Below are 21,772 nucleotides of genomic sequence, written 5' to 3'. Positions count from 1 at the left end.
TAAAACAGTTACTCTAATCAGTTTTCAAGAGATGAAAGCTTTATAACAAAAATGTGTTTGACATCTCAAAAATCCCCGTGTTGATTTCAGTTGGGATGTCAAGAGCTTGGAAAGCATCTCTTCCATTCATACAACAACAAAAAAAGGGGGACCAAACAGAAAATGAATTCCTCTTAGATCAATCAGAGGCCTGGGGTCACAGGAAGGGCAAACTACTGTCCCCAAAACTGAAGAGATAGACAGGCAGATACAGAAAAATCTCATCTGTAACAGACAATTGCGAGAGGCTCAATGCGGACAAGTTTGAGAGTGAAAAGTTCTAAGGGGGTCCAGTCTTAGAGATGACCCCACACTTTTGTGACTTTTCCCTCCAGGAGTCTTATCAGGTTCTCACAGTGAAGATCTGAGAAAAATGCTCTCATTTTTCCATGCTTCAAAGACGAGGAGAGAAAAAAGTAACCTTTCAAAACACATGCACAGAGTATTTCATTTTTCTTAACAAGGTCTATCCTCAAGAAAAACTATTTTATCAGACCCTAATGTACTGGGGTTTTACCAGCGCTTAACTGACGTAGGAAAAGGGAAATTTCCAACTACAGGCCAGCTTGCCTTCTTTTGTCTTCTAAGTGAAAAACGGAAACAAAACCGAGAAGCACTTGTGAAGATCATAGGCTAGAGGCATAAGACTAAGACATAATTATAGGACTGTAGTATGTGCTACCCCTCTCCTTACATCTTACAATACCTGCATAATAACAGGGAGCTATGACTAAAATAATATGCTTATGTGACAAAATGTAAGAAGTCTCTAGGGAAAACCAGACAACAGGGGAAATAAAAATGAGGACACAGAAATAAGTTTGGCCTCTCACACCTACAAATACAGCAGACAATAAACACAGGCGAAACTCTAGCCAGATAAAGAAAACCTCACACTAAAGGTCTATTTACCTCAGGTCTTTTTACCCATTACATCATATCCGGCTTGCAATAAAAACTTACAAGAGATACTAAAAATCCAAAAAACCCAGTTTGAAGACAGACACAGCATCATGATCAGACTCAGATATGACAAAGATGTTGAAACAGACTCGGAATTTAAAACAACTGTGATTCATATGCCTGCGACTGTAGTGGACAACGTGGACAACCTAACAGAGGAGATGCAGAATGTAAGTAGAGAGATAGAAGCTATAAGAGAGAGTCAAAGGAAATTCTAGAATCAAAACACCATAACAAAAAGGAAGAATTCCTGTGATGTGCTCATCAGTGGACTAGACACAGCTGAGAAAAGAGTCAGTGAGCTTGAAGAAATGTCAATAGAAACTTCCAAAACTGAAATGTAAAGAGAAAAAAGAATGAAAAAGACAGAACAGAATGTCCCAGAAAAGTGGGTAAATAACAAAATGTATGACATCCATACATGTGATGAGAACATCAGAAGGAGAAGAAACAGAAAAGGGAACAGCAGAAATATCTGAAGGAATAATGAGTGAGAATTTCCCAAAACTAATGATAAACACCAAGCCACAGGTCGAGGAAACTCAGAAAACACCAAGGAAGATACAGACCCTCGCCCCCCCACCCCAGACAAAAGTCATATTCAAACTAAAAATCAAAAATAAAGAAAAAATCCTGATAAAAGCTGGAAGGAAAAAAACAACACCTTGCTAAAGGAGGAGCAAGGAGAAAAGTTACATCACACTTCCCTTTAGAAACCACACAAGCAAGAAATTCTTTACAGAGAAAACTATATAGGTCAATAATTCAGATCTACATAAAGAAAGGAAGAGTATGAGAGAGGGAATAAATGATGGTAAACAAAACCTCTTATTTCTTTATTCTTGATTGATCTAACAGGTCAAAGTTCAAAATGATAGCAAAATGTGTTCAAATGATTATGGTTTATGGGTAAGTGAAATGAATGATGATATTATTATAAGGGATTAAAGAATCAGGAAGACTCTACTATAAGGTACCACTACTCGTGCAGTGGTAGAGTGTTATTTGAAAGAAGACTTGGATATGTTGTAAATGTATGTTGCAAATGCCAAGGGCAACCACTAAAAAAATGTTTAACAAAAAAGTATAATTGACGGGTAATAAAGGTGTTTTGTGATCTGTAAAAAAATAAAAAAGGATAATTCATATGCTAACAGAAGAGAAAAACAAATTCTTACAAAATACTCAAATAAACCCAGAGAAGGCAGAAAAAAGTGAAAGAGAAAAAGAGAAATAAAGAACAAGGACATCGAATAGAAAACAGTAAAAGATACGATATAAATCCAATGATATCAGTAATCACTTAAAACACCAATGGTATAAACATACCAATTAAAAGACACAGACTGTCAAAGTGTTTTTTAAAACAGGACTCAATTATACACTGTCTTCAAGAAACCCACTTTAAATATAAAGACACATATAGAATAAAAAATAAAGGAATAGAAAAAGATATACTGTGCTACCAATCAAAAGAAAGCTGAAATAGCTCTATTTATTTCAAACAAAGCAGACTTCAGATCAAGAAAAATTATCAGGGCTAATAACAGCCATTACATAAAAGGATTAATTCTTCAAGAAGACATAACAACCCTTAACAGGTATATATCCAACAACAAAAGATCAAAATATGTAAGGCAAAAACTGACAGAACTGCAAGGAGATGAATCCACTATTGCAGGAGACTTCAATATCCCTCTATCAGTGTAACTGAATTGAAAATGACCATCAATAAACTAGATCTAATTCACATTTACAGACTGCTTCATCCAACACAGCAGTACACATATTCATCTCAAGTCCATATGGAACATTCACCAAGATACAGTACATTCCGGGCCATGAACCACACCTTAACAAATTTAAAGAATAGAAATCATGTAAAATCTGCTCTCAGATTACAATGAAATTAAATCAGAAAGCAGTAAAAGTAAGATATCTGAAAAATTCCCAAATACTTGGAGATTAAGCAACATACTTCTAAATTACATGAGTCAAAAAAAAAAAGAAAGAAATCTCAAGAGAAATTTTAAAATATTTCAACTAAAGGAAAATAAAAATACGCCTTACAAAAATTTGTGGGGTGCAGCATAAGCAATGCTCAAAGGGAAATAGATAGCATTGAATATATATATTAGACAAGAAGGAGGAGTTAAAATCATCACTCTAAGCTTCAACCTTATGAAACAAAAACAGGAACAAATTAAACCCAAAGGAAGCAGAAGTAAAGAAATTTAAAAAATTAGAAGGCTCTGATGTTCACTGCAGCTTTATTTACGGTGACCAAGACATGGAAACAACCAAACTGTCCTTCGATAGATGAATGGATAAAGAAGTTGTGGTATAAATACACAATAGAATACTATTCTGCCATAAGAAAAGATGAAATAGTACCATTTGTGACAACATGGATGGATCTTGAGATTATTATGCTAAGTGAAATAAGTCAGACAGAAAAAGTCAAGAACCATATGATTTCACTTGTATGTGGAATATAAAACTGAAAGCAACAAAGGAACAAGACAAACAAAGAAACAAAAACTGATAGACATAGATAATAGTTTAGTGGTTACCAGAGGGTAAGGGGGGTGGGGGGAGGGAGATGAGGGTAAGGGGGATCAAATATATGGTGATGGAAGGAGAACTGACTCTGGGTGGTGAACACACAATGTGACATATAGATGATGTAATACAGAATTGTACACTTGAAACCTATGTAACTTTACGAACCACTGTCACCCCAATAAACTTTAAAAAAAATTAGAGCAGAAATGCATGAAATCGAACACAGGAAATCATAAGAGAAAATCAACAAAACTAAAAGATGGTTCTTCGAAAAGATAAGGAAAATTGACAAACCTCTAGGCAGGTTAATAAAGAAAGAAAATGAGAAGAAACAAATTATGAATAAGAAATGAAAGAGGGACATTGAAAGGAAAATAAAGGAATATTATGAAGAGCTCTATGCCTGTAAATTTGGTAACATGGATAAAATGGACCAATTTTTCCAAAGACACAATCTACCAAAATTCACACAAAAAAGAAATGAACAATCTAAATAGGTTGGTATCACTAAAGACATTGAATGAATAATTAATAACCTGCCCAAACAGAAAGCACCAGACTCAGATTTGTTCACTGGTAAATCCTACCAAACCTTAAGGAAGAAATTATACCATTCTCTACAGTGTCTTCCAGAAAATAGAAGCAAAGGGAATATTTCCTAACTCATTCCATGAGGCCAGCATTACTCTAATACTAACACCATACAAAGACATTACAATAAAGGAAAAATACAGAAGGAGTATCTCTCATAAACACAAAAATCCAGAACGAAATATTAGCAAATAGAGTACAACACTGTATAAATCCCACGACCAAATGGGATTTATTGCAAATATGCAAGGCTGATTAAATTTTCAAAAATCAATGGTTATTCATTACATCAACAGACTAAAGAAAACCCATCTGATTATATCAGTAGATGCAGAAAAAGTATTTGACAAATCTATTATCATGCACGATAAAAACTCTCAGTAAACTAGTGACACAGGAAAACTTCCTCAGCTGGATAAAGAGCATCTACAAAAAACATACAACTGACATTACATTTAACAGTGAAAGACAGGAGCAAAGTGAAGATGTCCTTTCTCGCCATTCCTATTCAACATCACAGTGGAAATCCAAGTTAATAAGATAATGAAGTAGAAGATAAATAGATTGGGAAGGAAAAATGACAACTGCCTTTGTTTACAGATATAATGACTGTCTATGTAGGGCATGACAATCAACAATGACGACGAAAATCCTGTAACCAGCTAATAGCAAGGTCACAGGATACAACAAAAGTCAATTGCTTTTGTACATCCCAGCAATGAGCAATTGAAATACAAAGTTTAAAATATTAGAAGATTTACATTAGCACCCCCCAAAAAAGAAATACTTAGGTATAAACTTATCAAAATACGTACAAGATGTATATCAAGAAGACTATAAAACCCTAATAAAATAAATCTTGGATTTAAACAAACAGAGAGGTAGTCCATATACACAGACAGAAGACACAATATGTCAGTTCCTGCCAACTTGATCTATATATTCCAACTTGATCGACCAGGGGTGCCAAAAAAATGTATACAAGTGGACATGTTGGTCAGCGTTGCTCAAGCAGTAGTTCACTGTAACCAGAAGTGTCTGGACGCTGATGGGAACTACTTTGAGCACCTCTTGTCATTGCAGAAGTCAAATGTGACTTGGATTCATCTTTTGTGATCGGTATATGTTTAGTCTTTACAATTTTAATACAGTTTTCCTTTCGTAAAATGTGTATACATTTTGTGGGCACCCTCTGTATAGGTGGGGGTAGCCACACCCCCATAGCTCTTATGCTCCACATACTGGTAGAGAAGGCACCATAATGGTGCCCCAATGTTTACTGCCTGTGCCCTCCAGAGGGGCAGCCACTTGGGTCTATGCCTGTGCTTCTCCAGTGCACCTGTATAAACCTTTCTCCCAGGAGAGTGTCTGGCATGTCACAGGTAGGCTCCATCTTTTGCAATGGGGAAAGGCACAGGAATCCTGGCTACAGGAATCAACATTTCAATTTCTGCAGTGAGAATGATATCCTCCTATATAAACTAGACATTGGTATATTCCGAAGCATACTGCAGCCTTATTTGTGTAAAATCTTGGCCCTGTTCAAGGCCTCTTTCATTCTCAGTGGAAGTAGAGTGGCCATCAGTTTAGCCATATGTGTGTCCGATTTAAGGCTCCCTCATTTCTTAAGAAACCATCCACCCCAATTTCACCTCATTTGATTGTAGAGCTTATGGGTCGGCACGTAACTGACAAAATGATGATTTCTGCATTCCAGTTCTCAGGGAATGCCAACTCCAGCTTTATATTACCTAATTCTTACGCACATCTTCGTGACAAGATAGTATTTATAGAGGATTATCTGGAGAACATGCAGTCCATCTGTTCATCTAGGTTGGTGACTGAACTGTTCTTTTCCATTCAAACACAATGCTTTCTGAATCTGTGGTTCACCTCCGAACTGATCATTGGAGTCATTTTTTTCCTCTTTTACCCATTTGGACCTGAATGTTTTAGGCAAGTATAATACAAATTCAAATGTGACTCCCGTTTGTCTATAATGCAATAATAGATAAAACAAACTGAAAAGTAATTAAGGCTAGGAAAAGTCAATGTAGTTCAAAAGAAGAAAAATATTCTGAACAATCAAAATACAGGCATTCCTCTAAAAAAAAATCCATTTACTGTGAGAAAGGTTTTAAAACTCTGCTGGTAGAAATTGTCAATATAATTAAAGGTGACTACAGTGAAATTCAAATAGTAACGAAGATAAAGATCATTCTTAGCCTAGTAACAGAAAGATATTTCTTTAACCCAATAAAGGCCTGTAGTGGTGTGTTGGTAAGTGATTAATGACTATGTTGGGCAGGGGGAGGAAAAAAGCCTTGATTGTACCATTTGCCTATTTCTAATGGAATGGGGCCAACACCAAGCTATCAACGCAGATGTCAATGAACTTGAAATTGGGAAAATATGTGTACAATCAGGTGTTATGAGCCAGTGTGACCTGCCACCAGAGCCACTGAATCGGTCTCAAATAATCAGTTGATATAACAATTAATGGTGAAACACTAGAAGCTTAGGACCAGAAGCCAGAAACGAACCCTGCTTTCAGTACTATTACTTATCATTGAGTCAGAGTGTCTAGAACAATGATTCTCAAATCTAGCTCCTAGAAAAATCTGCGAAGCTTTTCAAAATGACAAGGCCTAGGCTCCACCCTACGTGAATTAAATCAGAATCTCTGGAGATGAGTCTTTTTTTATTTTTTTTTAACTTATTGACATTTGTTAGTGAAATTACATAGATTTCAGGTGTACAATTCTGTATTACATCATCTATAAATCCCACTGTGTGTTCACCACCCAGAGTCAGCTCTCCTTCCATCACCATATATTTCATCCCCCTTACCCTCATCTTCCATCCTGCACCCCTCCTCCCAAGTGATTTTAATGAATGGTAAGGGTGGTGAACCACTGGGCTATCTAATAAAATTAAGAAACACAAATGGAAAAGCTAATGTTACTAAACAAGAAACAGAAACTACAAGATAGAATAATCATTATTTACCTATGACATAACTGTCTACCTGAAAACTCAAGATTAGCAACTGAATACTTGTTCAAATTCACAAGAAAGCTTACTAAAATCCCTGGTCAGAAAATAAAGATACAAAACCATGAACTTCCTATATACTAGCAATAATCAGTTCAAAAGCTTAATAGGAAAAAAATCCAAAAAACAATGGCTGTGTGTGTGTGTGTGTGTGTGTGTTATTTTTATAATCAAACCTGGGAATAAATATCCATAATTATTTACGGCTTATTTAAAGAAAAGTGTAAAACATAAAGGAAACTTGCATAAATGAAAACATACTGTGATTCCAGATATAAAGACTAAATGTTGAAGATTTGTCAACTTGATTCCAATTAAGTTATATATTTAATACAATTCAAATCAAAATGCCAACAAACTTATGTTTTCTGGTACATGATAAAAGTTTTAAAGTTTACATGGAACAAGAGTAATTGGGGAGAATTTGTGCTACTTTATAGGAAAAGTAATAACGATGCAACAGCAGTCACAAGGTCAGATCAGTGGAAAAAATGAAACGCTCTAGAAAAGATGATCACGGAAAATATAAGAACTTAATGTACAATAAAAGCAGCATTGTAAATTAATGAAAAAGGAAGTGTTCAATAAATGGAGCTTAGCAAGTTCACTATTTGGGAAAAAAAGTAAGTTAGATCTCCATTTCACAACCAAACAATATATTCAATTTCAAATCAACGGAAGAGTTAAAATGTAAAAAAAACAATAACCATCAAACAATTCATTAAAAAATAGTGAATTTTTATAGCCTCTTAATTAGGGAAGGACTTTCTAAGCATAGTAAACAATGAAGTGTTGACTGCACCCTGGCAAATGCCTTGGGTATATTGCACGGGTGACAAGTCCTAAAAACTGGCGCAGAGGGGACTACTCGAGAGCTGTACTGGGATCATGATTTGATGGAAAGCATGCATTAAAACTGTGCACCCCCAAAATGAGCATATGGAGTCACGTGCCAAATGCACGAGTTTTTTGGGGAGCTTTGGAAAATGCAGACAACTGGATCCCAAGACAGAGATTGACTCATTGGGCCTAGGAATCTGCTTGTTTTTAGTAACAACTTCTCGAAGATGATTCTAGGGTGTGGCTGGTTTCCTGTCATGTAACGTGACAGATAACAAGATTGAGTGTAAAAATAATCACATAAGTATCTTCCTCAAAGTTCTAACCACCACTCCAAGTGAAGGTACAATGGTGTTTTCCCTAAATTTAGAGGCAATGAATAAATAAATAAGTAAATAAGCCCACAACCGCAAGAAAGGTACAGTGACTCGTCTAAAACACACGTGTAACATCAGTGTCCAAAGTACTCAAGAAAATGTTTGTAATATGACATTACTGCAAAAATTCTGGTTGCATAACTAGGAAGCTCAGCTTTGGTTACTTGCAGTTGATAAAACTGATCAAGTGAGAGATGGAAAGAGAAGTGACTCACACGAGCTGTAGGCAGAAATGAACCCATGAGATTCTGACACAAGTTAGGAAGGCAGTATGCCTAAGCTGTGAGCATTGATCAGTTTCACCAAGTAACAGTCTTTTTTATATTTTAATACTCTATTTACATATAACTAACACATATTAAGACGTTAAATGTGGTATTTTGACATACATATAAATTGTGAAATGATTGCCATAATGCACTCATTAATATATTAGCACAATAACATCCTCTTACATAGTTACTTTTTTGTGTGGTGAGAACACTTAAGATCAAAGAGATAGCTGCATATCCTTGTTCACTGGAGCATTACTCACAACAGCCAAGACACAGAAACAACCGAAGTGTCTATCAATGGATGAATGGATAAAAAAAAAATCTGCCATTTGTGAGAATATGAATAAACCTGGAGGACATAATGCTAAGTGAAATAAGTCAGGTACGGAAAGACAAACACCAAGTAACAGTCTTGATAGCTGTATTTCAGGCTCTTACTCATCCCCCCCCCCCCTTCTTCAGTTTTAAAACCCAGGATGTCACACTAAAAGATAGCTGAAAGAAAGGTCACTTGTTCTTCTGTTGTTGCTGTATATAAGACGTGTGTCACAAATACAGTGACAAAGGATAATCCATTTATAGAACAATAAATGTTACAAACTATGGCAGTGGGAGATCTTTCTATATTAAATAACTAGTAATGGCACACAGTTCCATCAATGAGCAGAGAGGCTGGTCATAAATACCAGAAATAGCCATACTGGTGCCTCTCATCTCTTTCAGACTCGGTTCATGCTATATATGTAGGAGAGAGAGGTGCTACCTAAAAGGGGGTAGAGGCTGTGTTACTTAGCAACTTAAAAGAAATCCATCTGTGGCCTATTTGTTCTCCTCAGATGCTAATTATCTCAAGGTTATTAATAATATTTATAACCTTGAGGAATAATTCTACTTGGGCAAATCTAGCCAAAGAATACACTGGGATTCACTCATCTATAAACATGTCATCACAAAAAGGGAAACAAGTGAAATGCTCAACAAGAAGAAAATGATCTGATCAATTTTGGTCCTTTTATCTATCACATATAGCCATTAAAATATTTGCAAAGCCATTAAAATATTTTGCATCAAATGGGAAGTGTTTATGTCAAAGTAATAGTGGCCATGTAAATCTAAAGCTCCCTTCACGGCCTCCACCACCAGAAAAAATATAGAACACAGACTCATGGCCTCCACATAACAAAAAATACCCACATTCCAAATTACTTGTCCGTAGGAACAGAAACACCAAGTCTCAGTGAGTTGTCACTCATATTCCCCCTCCACAAACCTTTGCAGGGAGCAACAGCAAAGAAGTGCATTCATGAGAAAAGAGGGGGCTGAAGGCATAAAATTAATGTAAAAGCAGAAAGTCTATACAAAGTGCAAAATTACTGAAAAATAGTCAGGGTCGATCAGAGAGCACTTAGGGAAGGGCATTCTAAGCGGTCTTCAAAAGGCAGACTTCAAAAGGTATTGCTTCTAGGAAAGATGAAGGCAAACATAAGATGGAGTTACCCTTTGGAAATTGAATGGACAAAAGGAAGTGAAGCAAGAGAGGAAAATTAAGGAATGAGTGAAGATCTACCACACAAAAGGACTCAGGATTCAACAAAATAGATTTCCATCCCAGAAAGCATTCAGTGAGACACTTTTGGATGCTAAAAGCCATACTCAAAATGAAAACAGAATAGCTATGAATATCTGTGCATCAAATAACACAGCAACCAACTTTATACAGCAAAAACACGGGAGATACAAGGAAACATCAATAGAAACACTAAGGAAAGACACTTTCACATACCATCTTTACTACACAACAGATCAAGTGGACAAATAGCAAAGAAGGATATAGGAGATCTAAATAACACAATCAACAAGGTTATTCTTACAGATACACATGCATACCTCATTTTGGGGGGGCTTTGTTTTATTGTGCCTCATAGATACTGTGTTTTTGTTGTTGTTGTTGTTGTCGTTTTACAAATTGAAGGTAATAACCTCTACCAGCAAAAAGATTATGATTTGCTGAAGGCTCAGATGATGGTTAGCATTTTTAAACAATAAAATATTTTAAATTAAGGTACATATATTGTTTTTTATACATAATGCTCTTGCACATTTCATAGACTACAGTACAGTGCAAACATAACTTTAATATGCACTGAGAAACCAAAAAAAAATATGTGACTCACTTTATTGTGATATTTACTTTATTGTGGTGGTCTGGAACCAAACCCGCAGTATCTCCGAGGTGTGCCTGTATGTCAAATTATACACCCCGATAATACAAACTACACTTTTTCTCAAGGACACATAGAACACTCACAAACATTGATCGCATATTAGGTCACAAGGATAGCATCGGTGAGTTCTGGAAAGTTGAAATATTACACATATTCTTTTATCACAACGCAATAAAACTAGAAATCATTTTTATGTCCATTCTACCTGGAAATTTTTAACTTTCTATTCAATAATTATTGAGTAAAGGGAGAAATACAAACTGAAATCACAAAAATGCTAAAAAAAAAAAACTACATATGAAAAATCTATCGGGTGCATTTAAGGAGACAAGGGGAAAATTCACTAACTTAAACATGTTCATCAATAAAATGAAAGAATAAAAAAAAATTCAATACTCAACTTAAAAAGCTAAAGAAAGTACAACAAAGCAAACCAAAAATGTATCTATATCAAGAAAGGAAATAACAAAAGGAGCAGAAATTAATGAGGTGGAGTATAGAATAAAAAAGGTCTATTAATCAATCTAAATCCTATGTTTTGAAAAAATTAACAAAACAGAAAAGCCACAAGCTAACTTCATCAAAAAAGTAGGTATATACAAGAAAGTACAAATACACAAAAAGGAGAACACCATTTGACAGAAGAAATTTTAAGTCATAAGAGACTAATTTGCAGACCTCAATGCTAATAAAATTTAAAGCCTAGATGATATTTTACCAAGATTGACCCCACTAGAGATAGAAAGCTTAAACAGATAATTTTCCATAGTAGAAATATAGGAAGTCATCACTGAACTAATGTACATGCATGCACGTGTGTACACACACACACACAATTGCAGACATGCATGAAATTCTACCCAAAAATTCAAAGAACAGAGTCTCAACAATCCATATATTTTTCTGGGAGCATTGAAAATTAAGGGAAAGGTTGAGATTCTTTGTATATTTGTATATTTGTGTATGTACCTTTAAGTGTATGAAAAAAGACCAACCTCTCTCATAGTAAGATAAATGCAATTAAAATTACACTGAGATAGAATTTCTTATCTATTAGATTGGTAATTTTTTAAAATTATAACAATATGTTCTGTTGACAAGGCTATGGGGAAATGGGTGCTCTCATAGATTGTTGGTGGAAATGCAAATTGGTACAAGAATTCTAGAGAGAAATTTGTGAATATCTAGCAAAACTACACATACACTTAGTTTTTGCCCCAGAAATCCCACTTCTAATAATTTACCCTGAAGATATACTTCAACAATATGAGAATACATGTGTACAAGATTACTCATGAGAGCACTGTGTATAAGTGCAAAATACTGGAAATAACCTAAGTGCCCCTCCATAGGACAGCAAATAAACTGTGGTACATCCACAAAATGTACTCTGCGGCTGTACAGAAAAGCAAGGAAGAGCTCTAGGGATGCATACGGTGTGGCTTCCAGGATATATTAAGTTTTAAAAGTTAAGTATATGCTATCCTCTGTGTAGTAAAGGAGGGGGGGAATGAGACAATATATCCCCATTTTCTTTTTATTTTTTCTGATTTCATTTTTTTAAGTTTATTGGGGTGACAACTGTTTACAGTAAAGTTACATAGGTTTCAAGTGTACAATTCTGTAATACATCGTCTATATATCCCATTGTGTGTTCACCACCCAGAGTCAGTTCTCCTTCCATCACCATATATTTGATCCCCTTTACCCTCATCTACCACCACCCTCCCCCCTTACCCTCTGGTAACCACTAAACTATTGTCCATGTCTATCAGTGTTTGTTTCTTTGTTTGTCTTGTTCCTTTGTTGCTTTCAGTTTTATATACCACAGATCAGTGAAATCATATGATTCTCAACTTTTTCTGACTTATTTCACTTAGCATAATAATCTCAAGATCCACCCATGTTGTTGCAAATGGCATTATTTCATCTTTTCTTGCTGCAGAATAGTATTCCATTGTGTATATATACTGCATCTTATTTATCCAATTATCTATTGAAGGACATTTTCTTATTTGTCCAATAAAAGCAACACAGGAAGGGTAAGTAGACACTAGTAAGACTTGCTACCTTCAGAATTGGGGTGGCAACTGGTAGAAAAGATGAGTAGGAATAGGAGTGGAACAGAAAGAATGGGAGAAGTGATGGCACTTCTCTAGAATAAACCTTTTGGTATAATTCTGACTTTTGCAACCGTGCTAAAGTTTCATATACTCAAAAAGTAAAAGCAAAGGAATGGGGGAAATCCTGCAATTAAACACAAATGGAGAATAAGGAGAAAAATGGCGGCGTGAGGTGAGCCTCTGTAACGCTCCCCTGGAATTTACAACGAATCGGACAACAATAACTCCACAAAGGACTCCTTGCACAGCAGACAGGCAAGACGAAGAGGCCGACTACTGAATTCACCTCCAGGTGGGTGAATTGCGCGAGTGGGGGAGGAGGGAGAGGAGAAGTGCGGAGACGGAGCCGCGTGGGCGCAGGACACAGACCTAGCTCAGTGCTCGGAGCCCTCTGCTCCCGGAACTACCGCCGTTGCGGGAGAGGGAAGGACTCGGACTGCTAGGGCTCCGCTTACGGCCCACAGGGCTGAGGGGGCAGCATACAAAACCGCTGAACCCAACGCTCGCTCACGGCAGACCTCGGAGCAAAGACTGAGGGAAGAGGGCTGAAATCGGTGGTTTAAGCCCTCACTACCGAGCGGAGAACGGAAGCCTTAGGCACGGAGACTAGCCGCCCCCTCCCTACCCTCCGAGAGCTCGCCCCGCCCCCACCTGCCCATTGCTAGAAGCGATAAAGTAGCAGTGTCGGATCAAAGGACAGAATATTTGCTGCTCTGAGAACTGTGGACCGCAGACACAGATTCGCAGCTCAACTAGTTCCGGCAAAGGGGAGGGAGCTGTGGAAGCAGGACTGGCTGTGGTGGTGGTCGCCGCCATTGCTCTGGGCCACCTCTCACAACTCACCCCGCCCCTGACCCACCTATCTGGGCGGATCCCTGCAGGAGTAAACAGAACTGCTGAAACAAACGGGCTCTGAATCTGGTGCAGAAAGAGCTTTGGAACTCCAAAAGCTCTTCGCATACCTATCAACCTGTTGCAGAAGACACTCCTGTAGATGTCTAGGAAGAGAAATAGTAAATCAGTGATTGCCATGAATAACCAAGGCAACAAGATAGCTCAGAAAGAAAGTGAAAAGTCTCCAGAAAAGGAACTTAGAGATATGGACCTTTGTGATTTAAATGACAGAGAATTCAAGATCGCAATTCTGAAAAAACTGAATGAGATGCAAGAAAACACAGAAAGGCAGTTTAATGAACTCAGAAACACAATCAAAGAACACCATGAGCATTTTACAAAAGAGATTGAAATCTTGAAAAAGAACCAAATAGAATTTCTGGAGATTAAGAACTCAATAGAAGAAATTAACAATAAAATATCCAGCTTAGGTAGTAGAGTTGACCAGATGGAGGAAAGAATCAGTGACATCGAAGATAGGAACCTGGAATTTACACAGAGGGAAGAAGAAAGAGACTTGAGACTTGAAAGAAATGAAAGAACTCTACAAGAACTTTCTGACTCCATCAGAAAGAGCAATATAAGAATAATGGGCATACCAGAAGGAGAAGAAAGAGGGAAGGGAACAGAGAATATATTCAAACAAATCGTCGATGAGAACTTCCCAAACTTGTGGACAGAACTGGATCCTCGAATCCAAGAAGCAAATAGAACACCTAATTACCTCAATCCCAACAGGCCTTCATCAAGGCACATTGTATTGAAGCTGTCTAAAATCAATGACAAAGAAAGAATCCTCAAGGCAGCCAGGGAAAAGAAGACGGTAACTTACAAAGGAAAGCCCATTAGATTATCATCAGATTTTTCATCAGAAACTCTACAAGCTAGGAGGGAATGGAACCAAATATTCAAACTATTGAAAGAGAGAAATCATGAGCCAAGAATAATATATCCAGCAAAGATCTCCTTTAGATATGAAGGAGGAATAAAGACCTTTCCAGACATCCAGAAGCTGAGGGAATTTTCTAATACACGACCTGCACTACAAGAAATACTAAAGGAGGCTATTAGACCACCATCAACAGGGACAACGTGTGGCAACCGAAACATAAAAAGGGGGAGCGTAAAGGCCTGAACTGGAATATGGGAATAGAGAAAGTAAGCGTACTGAAGAAACTGGAATACTCTAAATATCAAACTTTCTTTTACATAAACTCAAGGGTAACCACTCAAAAAACATCCAAATCTGAAATATATACTGTAATAAAAGAAGAAACAGAGGGAAACATCATAGAATACCACCACACAGAAATAACAGACAACAACAAAAAGGCAAAGAAACAATGGAGACACAGCCTTACCAGAAAACTAAAGACAGAATGACAGGAAATCCTCACATATCAATAATCACCCTAAATGTAAATGGACTGAACTCACCAATAAAGAGACACAGAGTAGCAGATTGGATCAAAAAACTAAACCCAACCATATGCTGCCTACAAGAGACACATCTCAGCTACAAGGACAAGCATAGACTCAAAGTGAAAGGGTAGAAATTGACACTCCAAGCAAATGGTACCCAGAGAAAATCAGGCGTAGCCATAATGATTTCCGATGAAACAGACTTCAGGGTGAAAAAGATAACAAGAGACAAAGATGGACATTTCATAATGGTAAAGGGGACTATACAACAAGAAGACATAACAGTCATCAATATTTATGCCCCCAATCAGGGAGCACCGAAATATACCAAGCAACTACTAACAGAACTAAAGGGAGAAATTGACCAAAACACAATTATACTAGGGGACTTAAATACATCATTGACAGCTATGGATAGATCATCCAAACAGAAGATAAATAACGAAATCGCAGCCCTAAATGACACATTAGATGAATTGGACATAATTGACATATATAGAGCACTTCATCCTAAAACATCAGACTATACATTCTTTTCTAGTGTACATGGAACATTCTCAAGGATAGACCATATATTGGGACACAAAATCAGCCTCAGCAAATTTAAGAAGATTGAAATCATACCAAGCATATTCTCTGATCACAAAGCTTTGAAATTGGATATCAACTGCAAAAAGAAAGCAGGAAAAAACACAAATACATGGAGATTAAACAACATACTTTTAAAGAACGACTGGGTCAAAGAAGAAATTAGAGGAGAGCTCAAAAGATACATAGAAACAAATGACAATGAAAATACATCCTACCAAAATTTTTGGGATGCCGCAAAAGCAGTTTTAAGAGGGAAATTTATATCATTACAGGCCTATCTCAAGAAACAAGAAAAATCCCAAATAAATAATCTCACGTTACACCTTAAAAAACTAGAAAAAGAAGAACAAGCGAAACCCAAGGTCAGCAGAAGAAAGGAAATAACAAAAATCAGAGCAGAACTAAATGAAATAGAGAACAAAAAGACAATAGAAAAAATTAATGTGACAAAAAGCTGGTTCTTTGAAAAGATTAACAAAATCGACAAACCCTTGGCTAGACTCACTAAGATAAAAAGAGAGAAGACACTAATTAACAAAATCAGAAATGAAAAAGGGGAAGTTATCACGGACACCACAGAAATACAAAGGATTATCCAAGAATACTATGAAGGACTATATGCCACCAAATTTAATAACTTAGAAGAAATGGACAAGTTCTTAGGAACATATAGCCTTCCAAGGCTGAATCATGAAGAACTGGAAAATCTTAACAGGCCGATCACCAGTAACGAAATTGAATCAGTCATCAAAAACCTTCCCAAAATCAAAAGTCCTGGACCAGATGGCTTCACCAGTGAATTCTACCAAACCTTCAAAGAGGATCTAATACCAATCCTGCTCAAACTCTTCCAAAAAATTGAAGAAGAGTCAGTACTCCCTAACTCATTTTATGAGGCCAACATTACCCTGATACCAAAACCTGGTAAGGACAACACAAAAAAAGAAAACTACAGACCTATATCTCTGATGAATACAGATGCTAAAATCCTAAACAAAATTCTAGCAAATCGAATACAACAATGCATTAAAAAGATTATTCATCACGACCAAGTGGGGTTCATCCCCGGGGCACAAGGATGGTTCAACATTCGCAAATCCATCAATGTGATACACCACATAAACAAAATAAAGGACAAAAATCATATGATTCTATCAATTGATGCAGAAAAAGCATTTGATAAGATACAACATCCATTTATGATTAAAACACTTACTAAAATTGGTATAGAAGGAAAATACCTCAACATAATAAAGGCCATATACGACAAGCCCTCAGCTAATCTCATAATTAATGGTGAAAAGCTGAAGCCCTTTGCTCTACGTTCAGGAACACGACAAGGTTGTCCCCTATCACCTCTGCTTTTCAACATAGTGTTGGAAGTCCTCGCCAGAGCTATCAGGCAAGAGAAAGAAATAAAAGGCATCCAAATTGGGAATGAAGAAGTTAAATTGTCACTCTTTGCAGATGACATGATGCTATATATAGAAAACCCTAAAGACTCCACCAAAAAGCTATTAGAAACAATCAATGAATACAGTAAAGTTGCTGGCTACAAAATCAACGTACAAAAGTCCATTGCTTTCCTATATACCAACAATGAAATCTCAGAAAAAGAGATAGAAAAAAACAATTCCTTTTGCAATTGCAGCAAAAAGAATAAAATACCTAGGAATAAACTTAACCAAGGATGTGAAGGACCTATATGCTGAAAACTATAAGACATTTTTGAAAGAAATTGAAGAAGACACAAAGAAATGGAAAGACATTCCGTGCTCATGGATTGGAAGAATCAACATAGTTAAAATGGCCATATTACCCAAAGCCATATACAGATTTAATGCAATCCCCATTAAAATCCCAATGGCATTTTTTAAAGAAATAGAACAAAAAATCATCAGATTTGTTTGGAACCACAAAAGACCCCGAATAGCCAAAGCAATATTAAAAAAAAAGAACAATACTGGAGGTATCACACTCCCTGATTTTTCCTTGTACTACAGGGCTACAATAATCAAAACAGCTTGGTATTGGCGGAAAAACAGACACATAGACCAATGGAATAGAATTGAGAACCCAGAAATAAAACCACATAAATATGGACAGATAATTTTTGACAAAGAAGCTAAAAACATACAATGGAGGAAAGACAGCCTCTTCAATAAATGGTGCTGGCAGAATTGGATAGCTACGTGCAAAACAATGAAACTGGACTGCTATCTGTCACCATGTACCAAAATTAATTCAAAATGGATCAAAGACTTAAGCATAAGACCTGACACAATAAACTGCATTGAAGAAAACATAGGTACTAAACTTATGGACCTTGGGTTCAAAGAGCATTTTATGAATTTGACTCCAAAGGCAAGGCAAGTAAAAACTAAAATAAACAAATGGGATTATATGAAACTGAAAAGCTTCTGCACAGCAAAAGAAACTATTGACCAAATAATGAGGCAACCAACTGAATGGGAGAATATTTTCGCAAACAGTTCCTCTGATAAGGGGCTAATATCCAAAATATACAAGGAACTCATGAAACTCAACAACAAACAAACAAACAACCCAATTGAAAAATGGACAGAGGACCTGAAGAGACATTTCTCCAAAGAGGATATACAAATGGCAAATAGACATATGAAAAAATGCTCAACATCGCTAATCATCAGAGAAATGCAAATGAAAACCACAATGAGATATCACCTCACCCCAGTCAGAATGGCTTTCATCAACAAAACAAATAGTAACAAGTGTTGGAGAGGCTGTGGAGAAAAAGGAACTCTCATACACTGTTGGTGGGAATGCAGACTGGTGCAGCCGCTATGGAAGGCAGTGTGGAGGTTCCTCAAGAAATTACGAATAGAATTACCATATGACCCAGCAATTGCTCTCCTGGGTATCTACCCCAAAAATATAAAAGCATTTCTCTATAGAGACACGTGTACGCCAATGTTCATTGCAGCTTTGTTTACGGTGGCCAAGACATGGAAACAACCAAAATGTCCTTCGATAGATGAATGGATAAAGAAGTTGTGGTACATATACACAATGGAATACTATTCGGCGTTAAGGAAATATGATATAGGAGCATTTGTGACAACATGGATGGATCTCGAGAGAATAATGCTAAGTGAAATAAGTCAGACAGAAAAAGCAGAGAACCCTATGATTTCACTGATATGTGGTATATAAACCAAAAAGAACAAGACAAACAAATGAGAAACAAAAACTCATAGACACAGACAATAATTTAGTGGTTACCAGAGGGTAAGGGGGTGGGGGGTGGGTGATGAGGGTAAAGGGGATCAAATATATGGTGATGGAAGGAGAACTGACTCTGGGTGGTGAACACACAATGGGATTTATAGACGATGTAATACAGAATTGTACACCTGAAATCTATGTAAATTTACTAACAATTGTCACCCCAATAAAATTAATAAAAAAAAAAAACACAAATGGAAATGAAACTAACCATATTGTGATGAAAAGCAAAATGTGCCAGGGCCCGTGTGAAGGAGGTGGATAACCTGAGCAAATTTGGACAAAGCATTGTCACTATATACTGTCAGGTTAAAGGTCAAAAGAAATATGAACGAATACTGAAGCCTAGTTAGTAATTTTGTTTTCTTTAAGAGGTATGAGTTAGCATTCTGAAATTATATCCTGTGTATGCTAGAACTAAGAAAAATCTTAATATACAGAAAGATATATACATGTATGTATGTATGATGCTCTGGGTACCGACAGGGCCTAGAAGCAATGGAACCCCAGTAGCAATGAGCACTCCTAGTGCTCTGATCTTGGCTTCTAAATACATACTTTTCTCAACTTCAATGAAATGCCTGGATCCAGGGCTGAGGATGGAAAAGTGTAAGATAAAACTGGAATGCCTTTTTGGGCCAGAAAGTAAAGAAGTGCTCAAAAACTGAAGGCAACAAAATAGTCATGGGGATGTCAAGCACAGCATAGGGAATATAGTCAGTAATGTTGCAACAGCTATGTAGAGTGCCAGGTGGGTACTGGACTAAGCTTGGGGATCGTTACCTAAACTACATAAATAGCTAACCACTATGCTGCACACCTGAAACTAATATAAAATAATATTGAATGTCAGCTGTAACTGAAAACAAATAATTTTAAAATAATACAAATTTATACTACATCTCTGATTAATTAACATATACCAATTATCTGTCTAAACCTGAATCCATTTTGAAATGTCATCTTGACAAAGATTTTAAAATATCAAAATCTAATGACTTATAGAATGCCAGTAAAAATAATCTTGCTTGTTCATGTAAAAAAGAAAATAAGAAGAAGCTCAAAATATCTAAGAGACATCTCTATGACCTAGAACAGAAAGAAAAGATATAAATGAGTTTCAAAGAAAAAAAAGAAAAACGTAAAATTCAACCTGTTCCAGGAAAGGCAAAAATTATTACTAAGCCACAGAAGATAAAGAGGGAGTTAAAATGTTCATTATAATCCAAATCATAATGCTACGTACCTACCATTTATTTTTAATAGCTAACAGGTTTCGAGTGTTTAACTATATGACAGGAACCTTGCTGAGTATGTCACACACATTATCTTATTAAATCTTTAAAACCCTATGAATCCTACTTGCCCGGTTTTATACAGAGGGAAACCGGGGCTCACAGAAATTATGTAGCTGGTGAAGGAGACACAATTAGTAAGTAGTAAAGCTAAGATTTAAACATAAGTCTGTGCTCTCAACCTTGTAGTATTCAAGGGGTACCTATTAGAAAAGTAGAAGAGAAAAAAATCTACCTCCATGTAACCAAGTAACCAATACCTTACATGTAAAGCTTTGTCCTTAGGAAAAAGTTAATTTTTAAAATATGAGCAATACAGTAATTTAGAGAAAAGAACGTAAATATTCTTTGAAACCCATCAAAATATATAAGTTCAAAGATGTGGGTTAAGAATCTAAGGGTACATACGATCCCATATGTAATTATTGATTCGGGCCTGTACCATGTATGGGTAGTAAATCCTTGGGGGTAATGTTGGGAAGCAGAATAGGCATATGATGCCAGTGTATCACCTGATAAATTAATTACCAAATACAAAAGGAAAATGCACCTTTACAATGGGGAGATCTGGCAATCACCATCTGAGGCATGTGATCAAATGGCCTCACTAATAACGGTGAAAGAGGGTTTCTCTTGAAGTGATACCATGCCAAGTACACGATCTCACCCATGAAGCATTCTTGCCAAAAATACTTATGCTGATATATTCCATCTTTGAGACCTAATTTCCCATTTATAGCAAACATGGCGGAGAGAAGAATAAGTTACATAAAATGATGAAGTAATCACACAAATCTAGAATGTGGGGCATTCTCAAAGAAAACTGACTAGAACGCTTCAAGAAGTCCATGTCTCAGAAAAAAAAAATTGTGGAGGCACTACTCTAGATTAAAAGAAATTAAAGACACATAACAAAAAGTTTTGTACCATTGGGGAAACATGACTATAGACTTGATGTCAGATTGTTTTATGGAATTTTTTTTAGGTTAAGGGTATTGTGGGTATGAAGGAGAATTATTCTTAGGAGCTGCATGCTGAAATATTTGAGAGATATGTGTATGTGTGTGTGTGTGTGTGTGTAATATATGTACTCTCTCTCTAATAGAAAATAAACATGTATTTATATAGATAATATATGTACAGATATAAGATGTAATAGACATATGGATAAAATTAATAGATATAGATACACAAATATATAAAAATATAGCTGCTACACATAGATATACAGTTGACCATAGAACAACACGAGTT

General features: G+C 36.3%; 1 protein-coding gene across 5 annotated transcripts in view; it reads right to left on the bottom strand.

Moving 5' to 3' along the window:
- Positions 1-21,772, bottom strand: part of OPHN1 (oligophrenin 1) — a 314,749-nt gene that overhangs the window by 81,838 nt on the left and 211,139 nt on the right. The window lies entirely within an intron of this gene.

The sequence above is a fragment of the Rhinolophus hipposideros genome (assembly GCF_964194185.1).
Source record: "Rhinolophus hipposideros genome assembly, chromosome: X".
NCBI lineage: Eukaryota > Metazoa > Chordata > Mammalia > Chiroptera > Rhinolophidae > Rhinolophus > Rhinolophus hipposideros.
Note: the sequence above shows the minus strand (reverse complement) of the source record. Positions and strands in the feature narration are given on the sequence as shown.